Source organism: Loxodonta africana, chromosome 13 (assembly GCF_030014295.1).
Source record: "Loxodonta africana isolate mLoxAfr1 chromosome 13, mLoxAfr1.hap2, whole genome shotgun sequence".
Classification (NCBI taxonomy): Eukaryota; Metazoa; Chordata; class Mammalia; order Proboscidea; family Elephantidae; genus Loxodonta; species Loxodonta africana.
Window position 1 is genome coordinate 1,942,269 of NC_087354.1, and position 18,343 is coordinate 1,960,611.

Here is an 18,343-nt window from a genome sequence, read left to right on the forward strand (position 1 = left end):
GTTTTCCTGCTGGTCTTGTTCTGTCTGTCCTTCCAATCGGTGCTAAATCTCTTTCTTCAACTCCCCATTTGACGTTCTGAGGTCCAAGGTCATTATTTGTGTCTGTTTTACTTAGTTTCTGGAACCTTTGTGGTATGGGGTTGTCATGGTGCATCTACCCTAAGCTGCAATCTTGACTAGAACTGGGACTTCCAGTTTTAGTCATTAGTGATCAAAAAGTGGAAATCCGTAAGTGTCGTCTGAGGTCACAGGAGTGAGAAGGCCATTCTTGGTTAACGAAACGTGTAAAACCTAATAGAAGAACAAGATTCGAGTTTCAGTTCCAAGGATATAGTTCTAACAGTTCCTTCCAATTTTAACATCATCATGGTTGGGCGCTGAAATCCAGTTTCTCACATAATGCTGCTTTGCTTGTGGTTTAAGACCTTCTAATGTTGAAAATAGGAGTACCTGGTGGCACAGTGGGTAAGAGCTTGGCTGCTAACAGGAAGGTTGGTGGTTCAAACCAACCAGCAGCTCTGCTGGAGAAAGATGCGGCTGTCTATTTCCATAAAGAGCATAGCCTTGGAAACCCTGTGTCACAGTTCTACTCTGCCCTGTTAGGTCGCTGTGAGTAGGAATTGACTTAAAGGCAGTGGGAACGTGGAATAGAAATAGTAGGAGAATACTGGACTGGATTAATTTCCTTTTCTGGGCAATTAATATTAAAAAGTAACTGAGGCCCATACTAAGTAACTCTTGGTTTACCTGGATTTTTGGATGTGAGTCTTTTTTTTTTTTTTTCAAACTGATGAAGTTGATAGATTTACCTAGAAGGGTAGGGAGTTGTCTGTGCCTATCTTATGGATGTAATTTAATTTGTATAGCTATTTACAGAGTCCCTTATGGCTACTTTTTACCGCGTAAGCCAAAATAGATTTGAAAAGATGTAGTTCCCAATGTCAGTAATTTCATGTCTACTGGGAGAGCTTTATCAGGAAAAGCCACGTGGCTTCTATTGTTTCCATGTTAGAAGTTAGATGACATCACCATTTCTGTTTTTTTATGTCAGTGATGTTAGATCTTTAGCTTAGACCTCATTCAGAACCCTCCAGGATTATGTGCGTCAGCAGGCTTGTTGTTAGACTTGGTGCTTCATTCCAAGCTAGGCTTTCCTCATCTTATTTGGCCATTCTTATTTATTCTTCCATGCTATTTTTTCAGACTTTGTAAATGCGTAGGTGGATGTTTTCTGTATAATCTTGGTCCAGAAATAGATTTATAGGGAAAATAGCACATTATTGGCCTGTTTGTGGGGACATTTTCAGTATTTAGTTTTGATTTTTTAGATGGTTTGCTTATGGAAATGGATTATAAGCTATTGCATATTTAGTTCTGAAATTCAAAATCTCAGAGTTATTGTGGCCAATTTATTTTTTCATATTTTGCCCTCAATTCTGTGCAGTTTGAATGAGCTGTTGCACATACATTGTTCGGGGACTTGCCATGAGTGGAGATGTACTGTCTGCAGGTAAGAGTCGTTTTCAGAGCTGTACCAGTTATTGGTAAAGACCTTGGCTGGACTTATGATGAGATATGCTGACTATGAGCATGATGAAGTGAAGCTCAATATGATTTCTCTGAATTCCAGCCTAAGTGTCAATCCACAGACTCAGGATACAAATTTTCTGATAGTTAATGAGTTGTGAATTTTATAAGGGTTTTTCTGTTGAAAAATTCCTAGGGGGAATGAAGAAGTTGCATGTCTTTCAGGTTGGCTCTAGATCTCCCAGTACATTTTCCTTGTGTAGGCTATTTTCTGTGTTTGTAGCATTGGTATATCTCACCTTTGTCTTCTTTTACACTGTGCATTTCAAGTGAAAACTTTAAGAGACTAAGGACTCTAGCATCACTCAGTTTCAGCCTCTTACCAAACTTTCCTAAGGGCAAGTCCCCAACCTCTGTGAGGCGTTTACCACGTGAATAAGAAGTAGCCAGTTTGTTGGTGGAGACATTTCTTTGATCTAAGATGAGACATTAGTAAATTATTAATTTTTATTTGGTTTTCTGTATCATGAAAAGACATGGATGGCAAGTTAGAAGTTTTGACTCTTTGTGATTTATTTAAATGCATGAAATTGGCTTTTTTACAGTTGTTGATGCTGAGCCCGAAAGAGATGAAATGATTCACTTAATGCCATACATTTCTTCAGTGATGACATTGGTAACTGAAATCACGTTATAATCTCACATTCTTGAATATTTCTCTGTGTTTGTGTGAGTAGTAGGTGGTAACTGTATTATCTAAGTTATCTTTTATTGGCATTCTATTAGGTGGTTGTGCTTTGCTTATAGTAGCTGTTATGAAGGAGAAGTAGCTTAGGAAAACTCATATTAAAAAGGTTCATTGCACATTTTAATACACTAACATATCCACCTGTCTTAGTTACCTAGCGCTGCTGTGATAGAAATAGTACAAATGGATGCCTTAACAAACAAATTTATTTTCTCACAGTTTAAAAACCCAGTACCCGGTGCCGTCGAGTCGATTCCAACTCATAGCGACCCTATAGGACAGAGTAGAACTGCCCCATAGAGTCTCATAGTTTAGGAGGCTAGAAATCCAAATTCAGGGCACCGGCCGCAGGGGAAGGCTTTCTTTCTCTCAGCTCTGGGGCAAGGTTGTTGTTCCTTCAGCTTGTTTGCTGGTTCCTTGGAGATCTCTGTGTGGCTTGGATTTATAGTCCCCCTATCGCTTGTTTGTTTAATCTCTTAAAACTCAAAATGGATTGACTGCAGACACACCCTACACTTATCCTGCCTCATTAACATAACAAAGACAACCCATTCCCAAATGGAATTATAACCACAGGCATTACCCATTGCCTTCCAGTGGATTCTGACTCCCAGTGACCCTATAGGACAGGGTAGAACTGCCCCATAGGGTTTCCATGGAGTGGCTGGTGGATTTGAACTGCCGACCTTTTGGTTATTAGCTGATCTCTTAACCACTGTGCCAGCAGGGCTCCAACCACAGGCATTGAGGTGTAGCCTTAATGTGGGATTATTTGACCTTGGATGTTTGATGAAACCTGGAGTGGTCAGTCATTTATGGGTGAAGAGAAACAGTGGTAGTTTCTGACACAGCCCCATTTTATTAACCCAAATTCATTTTTACATGTGGTCTAAAGAAAATGTCCTGTGAACAGAAATCCCTGGAAGGAGATTAAGTCTTTGTTTGGTTGGCTTGATGATAAGTCAGTTATGGACCTGACTTTAGTTTTCATTCTTGCTAAAAGAATCTGAGATCCAGTCAAGCTAATTTATGAGGAGAGTAGTTTGAAGAGTAATGGAAGGAATGAGTTAGCAATAGATGGAGGATGAAAAGAAGGAAAGAAGGAAAGCAACCAGTTTAAGGTGATTGGAGCATGACCTTGCATTGCTCACGTGTGGAGTGAGGAGTGTAAATTATTCCAATTGTTAGCAACAAGAAAAATCTCACTAACAGTAGGTTTGAATATTAGAACAATGAGGGGAGATTAGAAGTCATAATTGCCATGTACATGTCAAATTTGCGTGTTTCCTCGGTTTGAGTCTCAGCCACTTATTCCATATTTGTTTGAGGTAATTTTGTAGACAAGATTATGTCTTTGGTTGAGATTATTGTAATTATCAAAGTAGACTACTCAAATGGCTGTTACTGCTGCCTTTGCTGGGATGGGTAAATGATTGCACACTTCCAGGCAGCTTTGGTTAAATCAGTGGCTCTCAAACGTTAGTGAGCACCAGAATCACCTAGAGGAATTGTCCTACCCTCAGGTTCTAACTCCTTAGGCTTAATTCTGAGAACTTGCTTTTGAACAAGCTCCCAGATGCTGCTGGCCCAGGTGCTCCACTTAGAGAGCAACTAGATTATATTTAGGAGGATACATTCGTTTTCAGAAAAGTGCTATTTTATGACTTATATACAGATTTGGAGAACATAATGAAATAGCTTATAGCATGTTTATAAATGTGAAAATGAGCAGCAAATTTTGAAAGGAATTTATCTTTTGTAATATTAAAAATCTAAATGAAAAATAGTATATTTATATTTTTATTGCAATATTACATAAACTAAGAATGACTAATAGCAGCCATTAGGGTTAAATAGGGAAGAAACATGCACATAATTTCTTTGGGAATATCAATTCATATATCATTTGTGAAGAAGAGATTGCCAATATACATTTAAAGTATGTACTTCATTTGAGGAAAGAAACTCTTTTTTTAAATATATATGGTGAAAGTATACACAGAAAGATACACCATTTCAACAATTCCTACATGTACAGTTCAGTGACATTGTTTGCATTCAAGTTGTGCTGCCAGTCTTGCTATCCTTTTCCACATTATTGTACCACTATTATCCTATACTCATTGCCTCCTAAGCTTCCTATCCAACGAATCAAGTTGATGTTAGTTTGATGTCACATACATAATTCTTTAAAAGAGCACAATTCTCAAAACAAATGTACATTTCTGAATAAAATAAGGTATTTTTTGGTTCAGTGAAGACTGAGTTTTGGTTTAAGGTTTAAAGCTGAAAGATTATCTAGGTCAGTAGTTTGAGGGGGCTCATTCTACATCAGTGGCTCCAGAAAGTCTGGATTCCACTGAGAATTTGAAACTTTCTACATTTTTCCCCATTTTTATTTATAGAATCTTTGATCAAGACATCAGCAATGGTAGTTGGGCGCTAGTTTTTTTTTTTTTTTTGATCTCATGGCATAGAAGGCAGTTGTTCATGGAGACACACAGATATGGACTTGATTTTCCTTCAATTTCTGACCCTTCTTCTTCCTGTGTTTGTTGCTTCAGGTAAATGGAGACCAATTGTTGCACCTTGGGTGGCTGCTTGTTAGCTTTTGGGACTCCAGTCACTACTCAACAAACTAGGCGGTAGAACAGAAGCACTGAGAAATAGTATACTAAGCTAATTGGGATGTCCCTCAAAACCATGACCCTAAACCTCCAAACTAAGAAAACAAATCCCATGAGTTGTTTGGTTGTGCATAAAGAGATTAAACAGCTGTTCCTGCTCATTTTTGTTAAGAATATGTATAGCACAATATTTGCCAGTTCAACATTTTTCAGGTTTATAGCTTAGTGATGTCAATTACATTAATCAGGTGTATAACCTTGATTGATGCTGAATTTCCCATCACCATGAATAGGAACACACTGCTTCCCAAACAGTAGCTCCCTTTCTCCCCCTTCTTCTTACCCTGGTAACCACTAATAAACTTTGGTCTCTATGTATTTGTCTCTTCTTGTCATTTTGTTAGTGAGGTCAGACTGTATATGTCCTTTTGTGGTTGACTGATTTCACTCATAATATCTTCAAGGTTATTCATGTTGTAGCATGTACTAGGGCTTCGTTTCTCTTTCTGGTTCAGTAGAATTCCATTGTATGTACGTACCACTTTTGCTTTTCTGTTCGTCCGTTGATGGACATTTCGGTTGTTGCACCTTTTGGCTATAGCAAATAGTGCTGCAATGAACATCAACGTGCAGGTTTCTGTTCGTATTGTTGTCCTTAAGTCTCTTGGGTATATACCTAGGAGTGAGGTTGCTGAATCATATGGTAGTTCTATTTTGAGTTTTTTGAGGAACCTACACATTGTTTTCCACAATAGTTGTATCATTGTGCATTTCCACCATCAGTGGGTAAGGGTTCCAGTTTCCGGGCCTTCTTCTAACATTCGTTATTTTTCTAAAACATTTTTTTGATAATGTATGAAAATGTTCTGTTTTTTGATAATGGATTAACTACACTAATTTGGAAACCCGGGTGGCGTAGTAGTTAAGAGCTACAGCTGCTAACCAAAAAGTTGGCAGTTCAAGTCCACCAGGTGCTCCTTGGAAACTCCAAGGGGCAGTTCTACTCTGTCCTTTAGGGTCGCTATGAGTCGTAATCAACTCAATGGCAATGAGTGTATTTTTTGTTTGTTTTTTACTCTAATATTTACTATAGAAGGTCACTTTGGGGAAAAAAAAAAAGACCAGTAAATAAAAATTTCTGGAGAACAGTAGGTGTTTGTTTGGGAAAGCCATTTAAGAGTATATGTGTTCTCAATTGGCAGATTTCCTAGACATGGTGATAATTGCCTGATACTTACCATCTTAGGAAGGTTTATCTGGTTTGTGTTTAAAGTTACGTTTTGAATTCCATGTAAGTTGCGTTACTTTTTAAGGAGGCATATGATCTAAATTCATTTTAATCATCTACTTGTTGATCGTTTTTAGTGGTCTGTAAAATGGCACTACTAATGGATTTCTTGGTATTGGGTATGGGAAGTATCCAATTCCTTGGGAAGTTTTAACATATACAGTAAAACCTATGAGAGCTGGAACTCAACAGGCCTGCCTTGTATTTTCAGGTCTTGCAAGGTTTCCATCTTTGATAGCATGCAGCCTTACCACTTTTATATCCTTATCTGTTAGTGGAAAATATTTGAGTTTCCTTCTCTGACAGGTTTCTGCCTTACACAGGTTTCAGCTTTTGCAGGTTTTACTGTATAGTACAGCTTTGTTATACATGCTCTGTTGGATGTGTTTAGCTCTGGAAAATTAGTTCTGTTTCTAACTGTGTTACTCTGTGTGGCTAGTGTTATAATGAATTGTCATCCACTTTTTCTTAGCAACTTTGTAAAGTTAGTCACTTTAGGTACGATTCCTCTAAGTTGGGAAGTGCTGAAGAACATATATCCTGGTCTAGTGACAGTTCCTTCCTGTGCTAGAGCAGCTGAAGAAGGGAATGAGACTTCCAACAAGAAGACTTCTTTACTTTGGATTGGACCGATTGGAATAAGAAGAGATCACAGAGAGTTAAAAAAAATGTGGGTTAGAGTTTGTCTGAGAATAAGTTTAGTATAATGAAATCGAGTTTCTTATTTTTGCAGTGTGATAGCAAATTTTGGATACTGTACGGTTTACGGTCAATATCTATTACATAATGTATATCATGTATAATCCTCTCTAGTGAACTTGGCTGAACCGATGTTGAGTCAACAAAAGAAATACCCTATCCCTGAGAAATTGTTTCTGGGGGTCATAAAGATGAAACTTTCATAAAAGCCTCGATTTATTGAATAGTGCTTCTTGTTTGCTTAAGGTGATTACACTGCTAGATTTTGAAAAATGGTTCGAAGAAGCTACAGGTTAGCTTTTTCAGAAATTCTTCCTTTATGTGAAAAAAGATATATTGACGATTCACCAGAGCCTTGATGTCCTTGTTGCTGCTCAGACTCCAAGGCCTAGTATCATAATTGGCACCTAGTAGGTACTTGATGGATAGTCAGTATTTGTTCTATTGGTATATCATTGCATATTGTCACATATACCAATATCACATAATATTGGTATATTAGTAGAATCAATTCATGAAAGAACAAAAGGTGCAAGTAGAGGCAAAGTTTGGTGCTCACACCTTCTTTGGGAGGGTTTGGGACAAGAACAAGGACATTTTATTGTGCCACATTGCTGGGAGCAGGGGATTGGGGAAATTGTATTTCCTTGAACTCAGCTCTCCTATTTCATCAATTAGATATTTCCAGGAGAGCACTGTATTTCAGGATAGGGCTTTATGAGAAATAGAGAAGGGTGGCCATTGAGGTTATTTTCTTTTATAGAATGCCTCTACCAGGTTCAGCCCAGCTCATTGCAGAATAAATCTTCTACATAACAGCAATAACAAAAAACAAAACAATGTGTTTACTGGAACTTGTCTGTTGTGAAATCATTTATAAATAGATGGTATTTCTTTTCCTGAGGAGAGGACTTAATTGTTAATGTACAGCAGAGCACTTTACTACATAAAAATGTTAAAATGCATGTATTATGGATTGAATTGTGTCCCCCCAAAATGTATGTCAACTTCGGTATGCCATGATTTCCAGTATTGTGTGGTTTTCCTCCATTTTGTGATCTGATGTAATTTTCCTATGTGTTGTAAATCCTGATCTCTGCTGTGGTTAATGAGACAAGATTAAAATGTATGTCAACTTGGGTATGCCATGATTTCCAGTATTGTGTGGTTTTCCTCCATTTTGTGATCTGATGTAATTTTCCTATGTGTTGTAAATCCTAATCTCTGCTGTGGTTAATGAGACAAGATTAGGTTATGTTAAATATCATCAATTAGATATTTCCAAGCAAGCACCATATTTCAGGATAGGGCTTTATGAGAAATAGAGAAGGGTGGCCATTGAGGTTATTTTCTTTTATAGAATGCCTCTACCAGGTTCAGCCCAGCTCATTGCAGAATAAATCTTCTACATAACAGCAATAACAAAAAACAAAGCAATGTGTTTACTGGAACTTGTCTGTTGTGAAATCATTTATAAATAGATGGTATTGCTTTTCCTGAGGAGAGGACTTAATTTTTAATGTATAACAGCACTTTACTACATAAAAATGTTAAAATGCCTGTATTATGGATTGAATTGTGTCCCCCAAAATGTATGTCAACTTAGGTATGCCATGATTTCCAGTATTGTGTGGTTTTCCTCCATTTTGTGATCTGATGTAATTTTCCTATGTGTTGTAAATCCTGATCTCTGCTGTGGTTAATGAGACAAGATTAAAAAAAAATATGTATTTCCAAGAGAGCACCATATTTCAGGATAGGGCTTTATGAGAAATAGAGAAGGGTGGCCATTGAGGTTATTTTCTTTTATAGAATGCCTCTACCAGGTTCAGCCCAGCTCATTGCAGAATAAATCTTCTACATAACAGCAATAACAAAAAACAAAGCAATGTGTTTACTGGAACTTGTCTGTTGTGAAATCATTTATAAATAGATGGTATTGCTTTTCCTGAGGAGAGGACTTAATTTTTAATGTATAACAGCACTTTACTACATAAAAATGTTAAAATGCCTGTATTATGGATTGAATTGTGTCCCCCAAAATGTATGTCAACTTAGGTATGCCATGATTTCCAGTATTGTGTGGTTTTCCTCCATTTTGTGATCTGATGTAATTTTCCTATGTGTTGTAAATCCTGATCTCTGCTGTGGTTAATGAGACAAGATTAAAAAAAAATATGTATTTCCAAGAGAGCACCATATTTCAGGATAGGGCTTTATGAGAAATAGAGAAGGGTGGCCATTGAGGTTATTTTCTTTTATAGAATGCCTCTACCAGGTTCAGCCCAGCTCATTGCAGAATAAATCTTCTACATAACAGCAATAACAAAAAACAAAGCAATGTGTTTACTGGAACTTGTCTGTTGTGAAATCATTTATAAATAGATGGTATTGCTTTTCCTGAGGAGAGGACTTAATTTTTAATGTATAACAGCACTTTACTACATAAAAATGTTAAAATGCATGTATTATGGATTGAATTGTGTCCCCCCAAAATGTATGTCAACTTAGGTATGCCATGATTTCCAGTATTGTGTGATTTTCCTCCGTTTTGTGATCTGATGTAATTTTCCTATGTGTTGTAAATCCTAATCTCTGCTATGGTTAATGAGACAAGATTAGGTTGTGTTAAAGGGGATTAGGGTGGGATGCAACACCCTTACTCAAGTCACAGCCCTGATCCAGTACAAGGGGAGTTTTCCTGGGGTGTGGCCTGCATCACCTTTTGTCTTACAAGAGATAAAAGGAGAGAGAAGCAAGCAGAAGATAGGGACCTCATACTACCAAGAAAGAAGCACCAAGAGTGGAGCCTGTCCTCTGGACCTGAAGTCCCTGTGCTAAGAAGCTCGTAGACCATGGGAAGATTGATGACAAGGATCTATCCCCAGAACCAAGTGAGAGAGAATGCCTTCCCTGGGAACTGGCACCCTGAAAATTCAGACTGCTAGCCTCCTAAACTGTGAGAGAGTAAACTGTTTGTTAAAGCCATCCACTAGTGATATTTCTATTGTAGAAGCACTAGATAACTAAGACGGCATGTATCATATTTTTGGCTTCTAATATATTGTCAGTGAATGTATCAGTATACAAATATTGAAGTTGTAAAGCATTTCATTTATTGGATCCACAGTCAACGCCCATGGAAGCAGCAGTCAAGAAATCAAATGACGCATTGCATTGGGAAAATATACTCCAAAAGACCTCTTGAAAGTATTGAAAAGGAAAGATGTCACTTTAAGGACTAAGGTACAGTGGACCCAAGCCATGGTGTTTTCAGTCACCTCATATGCATATGAAAGCTGGACAGTGAATAAGGAAGACTGAAGAAGAAATGATGCTTTTGAATTATGGTGTTGGTGAAGAATGTTGAATATACCATAGACTGCCAAAAGAATGAACAAATCTGTCTTGGAAGAAGTACAGCCAGAATGCTTATTAGAAGTGAGGATGGTGAGACTTTGTCTTACATACTTTGGACATGTTATCAAGAAGGACCAGGCCGTGGAGAAGGACACCATGCTTGGCAGAGTTGAGGGTCAGCGAAAAAGAGGAAGACACTCAACGAGGTGGATTGACAAAAGGACCACAGCAGTGGGCTCAAGCATAACGATTGTGAGGATGATACAGGACTGGGCACTGCTATATTCTCTTGTACATAGGGTCGCTGTGAGTTGGAACTGTCTCAATGGCACGTAACAACAATATATTGTTTATATTTTATGGTGTTGGTTTTTGTAATGTACATAAATATCTTCTGAAATTCAGTGTAAAAATATGTACTGAAGAGTTTTAAAAATGTAGATGAACACAAACAGATAAATCACAAGAAAATCATGGCAAGCAAACGTGTATAGTATAACATCTCAGACACATTAACCATTCATAAATGTCTTTGTAAATCCAGTTGTGATACATTTTAAATTTTGTGGAGATGTAAAAGGTCACGATAGCTAGGAGGTAAGGGAGTAGCTCTCAGTGGACACAAATGGAGTCTAGAAAGATGGATCAAGATTGTTGTATGACAGGCACTGTTCAAATTCCATTAGATGGCTGTCTGTCTGGAGCTCTAGCTGAGGACTTTGACTTCTTTAACTGTATTTACACCCTCCCAACTATCCCGGCGATTCTCATCTCAGATTCTCTAATTCACGTATCGGCCAGAGCAGTCTGAAGGGAATAGATGATGAACGTCACCACATTGTCTTCAAAAGCCTTCAGTTGGCATGTTTCAAGAGTTTTAGAAATAAGGAATGATCAGAGAAGAACATAATTTGCCACAGTAATAACTAGAAATCATCCACTTTTAGTTGTTGAACATTTTAATTCGTAACTTTTGTGACATCCTTTCATTCTCATCCACTGTCCCCTGAGAATCTCCAGAAATTTGTACAGAAGGATGAGTTATGGTAGATTGGTAGTTACAGTTTTTAAATTCTTCTGGAACATCCCGAGGACTTAACTTGTGGACAGCTATGGAAGTCTAAACCTCCTGCTGCTCTAAGGGGCCTGTGGTCTGAGTCCTGCTGTAGAGCCAGTCTCTAGGTCATCTACTCTGTATTCATCACCTGGTCCAACAGCATCATGACAGGACCTATCACTCCAGATTCCTCCCCAGAATGCCCCAACTTCACAACTGACAAGTGCCTAAAGAGCATCTTCTCAACTGAAAAATATTTTCAGTGCATAAAACTGGAACTATTTGGGCTACACTGGACAGTATCAAGTAGACATAAACCAGCCCTAGAGGAATGTATAGACAGAAAGAGAAGAATTCAGCTAGCCTCTTCACCCAGCCACAGAAGTATGGACAAAATAATAATGACTATTCACCCTCAGCTTAAGTTGAACTTCATCTTGCCTTTCAAGCATTTACATTTCATTGGGTAATCCTTGGATTTGGGAAGAGAAAAACCAAGAACATTGGTTTTTCTTGCTATGAAATGCTGACTTTCCTTGGAAAAATTAATCTATTAGTTTAAAAAACAGCTCTAAATTTTAAAGTCATATTAAATGCTTTTCTGGATGTGTGTAGCCTTACCAGTTTGCTGTTTAAATGCTTGAAGATTATTATTTCATTGCTTCAGTGAAATGTAAACTGCTAATTAAATGATAAAATGTATAAATTATTCATTGGACATTAGGATATTCAGATAAAATTAGATATGTAATAGTTTTATTATTGTTTTTTCATTGAAATCTAATACTCAGGCATAGAGGCGTAGATTTATGAATAAAAAATTGTTTTCAGATAATTTTAACGGTTGGTGTGATAGAGCTGGTTTGATTACCCGGTGGCAGAAATTTTTTTTTATAATTTTTGTTTTGAAGAAATATTTTAATAACTCATGTTGGAAATAGAATTTTTAGGATCTCTCTGATACGCAATAACACACTTTGGGATAATGTATGTATGTATAGTTTTTGTATTCCATTCTAATTATTGACTTGCCTCTGTGTTCATTAAGCTGTTGGATGGGAAGGAGCGGGGGCATTGGACTGTGTGTGTGAGACAAGCACCTCGTATAGAACCTAAACTACCTCTTCGAGAAATACACACACAGCAAACTATTACCAATACAAGTGTTCTCGTTAACCCTGCATGTTTTTATTTTATGACTTTGTGTATAAAGGGGTGGATATTAGACAGTTGTGTGTAGTAGTCAGATGTTTTTGTTTATACCATGTAGTGCAGAAATTATTGTCCTGTTTTGTAAATATATTTTGCCTAAAGTTGTAGAGCAAAGCTTTTTTTTTTAGCTTGTGGAAATGAAATAGACCAGTGAATAGAACAAACCTCTGAAGTGTTGAGTGGGATATTTTGACTTTTGTATATATAAAGATACTTCTTTAAAACAGCTTTCTGAGTGTATAGACACTGCTGATATACATAAATGTTTTTTTTTTAATATGAGAAACTTTTTAAAAATCACTATAATCTGTAGCTGCCTTCTTGGAGTTTATTGGTTTGTCAGAAGTGCTATGGACAAGGATATTGTTTTGTGATCTCAAGTATATAATATACAACATTCTTTATATTTTTTATTGGTGTAGAGATTGCAAGCATGCATATGTTTTATATGCCTCCCATTGTTAAAACAATATCGTGGAAATGTATAACTTTTGCAGATGATTATAAGAATTCTATATGGGTGGCTCTTTGGGGTTTATTGTTAAGACAGATATGTTTGTAATATTTGTAGATATTTTTGACAGATAATGACAGAGAATAAATTTTTTTTTTTTTTTAGTGATCCATAGTTCGCCTTTGTAGTCTGCATTGTATTGCTGGGATTTACTGGGAAGTTGAGTTAACAAAAGTCTCTTTGAGATATATTTTTGTTATTTGTATTCTTGGTGTCAGAAAGGGGGATAGAATGATGATTAAAAAGTTTTTTTTTAAACCATACATAGTCATTTAGAAGAAAAACTTTAAGCTATAATTAAGCTTTTGTTGTTCGTTTTATATAAACATTTCTCTGCCTCTTTAAGAGACTTGTAAAGAGCATCTTACAGAGTCTGTATTTCAGTGTTCATATTCATGGCAATGTCCAAGAAAACTTTGTAAATAATGGGAAAATAAAATATTTGAAATTTAAACATCTAGTATTTCTAGATGTATTGAGAGTCTCACAAAGTATAATTTTATAAATTTCTTGTTGTAAATTTATATTTCTATTGTCTATTGCAATGGACTTGGCTGTATTGATCATCCATGAACAGGCTCTTAGAGCTATACAAGATTTATCATCTGTTAATTTGGTCGTTAGGAGGACAAAATAACAACGGAAATTCTCAAAGACAAGGCCTGTTCTCATGTTGAAGAAAAGTTTCCCATTGTGTAAATAGTAATACTCCCTCCCCCACCACCAAAAAAAAAAAAAAATGAAATGCATGAAGACAATGTAAATTCATTTGGTCTTTCAGGATGTTATCTAGTTTCTCAATTTGATATTTTTTTGGTGATAACATTTATGATAGAAATGACTTTATTAAAGAGATTTTATACTACCTCTTGCGACTATACAGTCTTTTGTATGTGCTCCCTTGGTTGCATGACAATATTCAAAATAAACTTTAATAGGCAGGCATAAGTTTTTAACTTATAACATCTAGTCTTTTCTAGATGTATAGAGTCTCACTAAGTATAATTTTGTAAATAATCCATTGTAAAATTACATGGTTTCATTATTTTCTACAAATGTTTTACCAATGGAATTGATAAAGTGGGATTTTGAGGTATAAATATTTCGATATTTGTTTATTGGATTGTTAATGGAAGCAGAAGCGAAGTCTTCTCTGTTGTCACCATTTGTGTTTGCATTGAAACAGTTTAGATTTTAAGCATTGTCTAGTGTTTGTATTGTAAACATTAGAAAAAAATCCAAACTGGTGCAACTAAACCATCATTTTCAACTTGCATGGAGTTATTCATAGGGCATTCTATAAATATATATTTTTATAATCATTATAGGAAATGTTTTATACATAAAGACGATTGTATCTTTCCTCTTTCAACTATACCGTTTTGTACGTAATTGGACTGCATGACAACGTTCAAGACAATTTTGTAAATAACAAATAATGCCATTAAAAAAATCTAGTTATTCTAGATGAATGGAGTCTCACAGGGTATAAATTTGTAAATATTTCATCGTAAGATATCATAGTTAATCAGCTTATGTAAATGATTTGGCAGTAGAATAGATAATTACTAATTGGCCTACTTCAGGCTGTGTAACTTTGCTGTGTGTCTTTTCAGTGAGTGTTAATGGAGAAGGGATAAACAGATTTTACTGTCTGTCTTCAGACTTTAAGTCTCATGTGGAGTAAAAGTTTAGGCGGTAGCCGTTGGTCTTTGGGAGCCTTGTGTACTTATAACTTGTAACAAAGAAACCCCTCGTATGTATTTTTATCTTTTGGAAGAAAGAGGAAGACGTAAGAATGGAACTGTCATTTTAAATGAGATTTACACACAGTGAAAAGACATTCAGACGGTAAAATTATTGTTATTTTTCTATACTATAGGAACGCACCTATGAAATGCATTCTGTAATGGATACCGTAGATACGTATGTACACAAGATTATTACGGACCTGATAACTGCTGTTTCAAGAGTATTACCTTATTTTTACTTGTTAAGTTATTGATTTACATTTTTTTCTCTTTGAAGATTGTGGTATTTTATTTCTAAGCTTAGACACATTTCTAGAAGCCTGCTTTTAGAGTCAAAAAAGACTGCCTTTTTTATATCCATTTGTTTTCTAATCTCTTCTCATGTGTATACATCAATATGAGAATGACTTCTGTGGTTGCTAGTGTTTTGTTTTCCTGATAGTTTTTTAAAAATTTACTGTGGGTATATGTCGTATGGAAACCCTGGTGGCGTAGTGGTTAAGTGCTACGGCTGCTAACCAAGATGTTGGCAGTTCGAATCCGCCAGGCGCTCCTTGGAAACTATTTTGGGCAGTTCTGTTCTGTCCTATAGGGTCGCTATGAGTCGGAATCGACTCGAGGGCGGTGGGTTTGGTTTTTGGGTATATGTTGTGTGATGATCACAAATGAATGTTAAAAAATATCAAAAAGCATCTTATACCTCTGTGCGTAAATAAGTTAGAACAATTTAAAGGCACTAGTCAGTGTTGGGCAAAATATGTTAAGAATATCTGGCAATGACAATCAAAATTGAGCACGCCCATTACTTTTGAAATGGTATGATTTTTTGCTGGGATTTTATCTATTCCAGTTCTCAGAAATTTTAAGAAAAAAATTTAGATGAAAGTAACAAATAACCGAACATCTGAAATACCTGCCATTAATCAATAAAAGAAATCTGGTAATGCTTATAGTTCATTCAACACGTGACTATAATCCATATACCAAAATGATATTCTGAAATGGAAGGATATTTGTTGTATTTTTGTATTTAAAATGCCATAAAATAGTATAGAACATTATGTCACCTTGAACAACCATCACCTAGTCCCCTTTTGCATGGGTAGGTGTCTAGATAGTCTAGCTGAAACGTTAATGGTAATTGTTCCTGGGGAATGGGATTAGCCTAATATCATTATGAAGTTAAATAATGCTTACTCTTCAGTGTTATGAAAATAGTGATTATTTTAACACCCTCTTTGAAATATACATATTTGAATTTAAAAAATGAAACATTTCGTCAGTGTATGTGCTATATGACAAAAATCTTAAATAAGTGATTATGTATGAATAGAAAGTTATCTGTAATAAAACAACCTATTTATGCCTGTCTTTATTCCTGCTTATCATCATCTTGGGAGTGTTGGGCTGTTGTATTCAACTTTGTATTCTCAGTGGCCATTATCATTGGTTTTTGAATGGTCTCAAGAAGAGAATGTGATTAGAGACTAGTGCAGCAGTCTTTCACAGTGAAACAGTATTGGATTACCCATGGAAAGAAGAAAAGAGAAAATGAGATTTGAGGTAGGTGCCAATAAGCCAGAAGATTATATTTGTTTTAACAGATGAATGAAGAAAATGTTTATTTAAAGTATCTTTCACAGAAACATTTAAAGAGGGTGAGTTTTCATAGTGACAATGCCATATTTGTGGGTATTGACTAGGTCAAGTTGTTGAAGGTGGGTCTTTTGGGATAGGTTGGAAAAAAAAGGTTGGAAGTTACCCTTAATTTGTGAGTAAATGGGGAATGGTTTGTTTACTTCTGCTACAGTGGTTGAATCTGTCTGAAGGATTTCAGGTGTTTACATTTTTATAGATAATTCAAAATTTCTAGGGAAAAATTTCCATATTCTCAGCATTTGTCCTAAAAGTGCTTAAAAGATTGCCAGGAAATAGGGTTAACTCTGTGAACAGTTATATTTGTTAAGTCTACCTAATTATATCCTTTTACTATACCTGACCAACCTGAAGTTATCTAAATTTATATGTTCTGGTCCCTCAGTCATAACTCACCTTTGCTATGTTGTTTATCATGTTTCTCAGAGAATCACGATGAGCAAAATATTATTTGTAAAGAAGCTGAGGACAGCTGACATTTTCAACAGCACCCCTCTTACAAAGTCCCGTAATTCATAAGTCTTAACTGCAAACCACAGGTAAGAATATTTTGGACCAAGAAGTGCTATTCTGAGGTGTGACTTTGTCTAGTCTCAGGAAAAATAATACTGGTGCAGACATTGTTCTCAGGCGCTTTAGAGTTTTCAGTCATGAGAAAGAATTAGCGTGACTTAAAGATTCTACAAAAGTAAATATGAAGACTAATATGCAGAATGCTGGGGATTATTTCTGTCTTCCATCTGTTTACTTATTTGTATTTACTATTTCTTTGTTATCAAACATTAAAACATAGGTAATGTCGTAAGGTAAATGACTACTTCAGTGTCCAAGAATAAGAAAGTAGGAAATAGAGCAACTTTTTGTGTTGTTCCAAATACTCTTTTTGGTTATGTTGAAGAGGAAAATTTATGGAAACCAGTAAAAAGAAGTTGATATTGAAAAGCTAAGGTTGTAGACTTGACCCAGCTATGGATTGATTAATCTGCAATTGTTCCTATAGGTTAAGAGAAGTGTTTGACAAAGTTCAATATGAATCTTTTTTCCTGCCGCCCTCACCTGTACCATAAGAATGATGTGTGTGTACCTCACCTTACAGTGTTTCCTCTTTTATTGGTCAGGAGATAATAGTTCCAGGAAGAGACACTTCTGCTATCTTTGTTTTTAACTGCGAGAATAGCATCGCCAGTGAATGACCTGTTGCAGTACTCCTCGTTCAAGAATTCTTCACTACCATTTCTGGTCCCAGAAATACGCTTTGGTAATAAGATTTTACAATCAATTGAGTGCTCATTTGATGGAGGGGTAGGGGAAGGATTGTATATAAGTTATCCTGCTCTGAATCTTGATGACTTCAGTGAAAGCTCATAGGCATTGAAATCTGGTTATATAATGCTATATAACAAATTACTCTGAAACTTGGTGGCATAAAACAATTGCTTTGTTACGTCCATTGATTCCGTGGGTCAGGAATCCCCTGGGAGCATTGACATGGCTCAAGTCACCTAGAGACTTCACTCACATGTCTGGCACCTGGTTTGGGGTGACTTGAATGTTGGCCTAAGCGCAGACTTTCCAATATAGCATCAACACAAAGCAGGGTTCTCAGAGGAAGAGTGTTCAAAGCGAACCTGGTGAAAGCTGAATGGCTTTTCTTGACCTGCTCTCAGAAGTCCTGCCTCATCACTTCTGTCACATTCTGGGGGTGCAGGCTCCATTCTTGATGTGAAAATGCTAAGGTGACTTAAGAATAGCATGGCGTACTAGATAGATAAAGAAGATGTAGTAGTTCAGGGCTACACTTGTGGAGCCTCGTTAGGCATGTTTATGTTGAAAGTCCTTCTCAGTGCTCACATCGTAACCTACATCTACCCCATGGAGAGAAATTACTAAACTGATTTTCAGAA

General features: G+C 36.3%; 1 long non-coding RNA gene and 1 other non-coding gene across 4 annotated transcripts in view; both read left to right on the forward strand.

Annotated features, from left to right (window-relative positions):
• Window positions 1-18,343, forward strand: part of LOC104846949 (uncharacterized) — a 57,304-nt gene that overhangs the window by 15,822 nt on the left and 23,139 nt on the right. Inside the window, exons 2-5 of one of the 3 annotated variants that reach the window (XR_002783807.2) lie at window positions 14,915-14,958; window positions 16,252-16,346; window positions 16,866-16,978; window positions 17,558-17,697. This is a non-coding gene — a long non-coding RNA (uncharacterized LOC104846949). Of the gene's footprint in view, window positions 1-1,444; window positions 16,347-16,865; window positions 16,979-17,557; window positions 17,698-18,343 lie in introns of all 3 variants that reach the window. The other 2 variants (XR_010323738.1, XR_010323739.1) reach the window with 2 other exon arrangements.
• Window positions 1,560-1,628, forward strand: LOC111747891 (small nucleolar RNA SNORD64). Its single transcript, XR_002783843.1, has one exon. It is a non-coding gene; the product is annotated as a small nucleolar RNA SNORD64 (small nucleolar RNA).